Genomic DNA, 465 nt, shown 5'->3' with positions numbered 1-465 from the left:
GCAGTTCTTGTGACCATGGTGTTATGAATGTGTTACATGGTTGAGATGTTTTTCAAGAAAAATTGTGATAAGCGAACAGAGTAGAAGGAAAGAAAAACTAACAAATAAATGAAGAAGAGAAAAAACAGAACAAAGAATGAAGGAAAGTGCTGGGAATTGCTTGGTGCTGCTTTGAAGGTCACTTGTGCTTGCTAGAATGCCGCCACGTATCAAGACCACCTCCCGTTGTGTCCAGCGAAAGTGTCCACTGTTGCGTCCCAGCCCTGGCTTGTGCACGGGCCTGCCAACAACTCCTTGGGTTGAGCTCTGCTTCACTGCCTCTTGTTTGTCAGGGATGTGTCAGGGATTTAGCTTTAGAGGGAACAGGATGCAGAGCTTTAGAACTATAGTTTAAATTTTTTTTCCCGTCTTCAAAATTAGGGCTCGTGCAACATGGATGGTACAGACAATGGTGGACATTAATGC

This window comes from Penaeus monodon, chromosome 32 (assembly GCF_015228065.2).
Source record: "Penaeus monodon isolate SGIC_2016 chromosome 32, NSTDA_Pmon_1, whole genome shotgun sequence".
NCBI lineage: Eukaryota > Metazoa > Arthropoda > Malacostraca > Decapoda > Penaeidae > Penaeus > Penaeus monodon.
Note: the sequence above shows the minus strand (reverse complement) of the source record.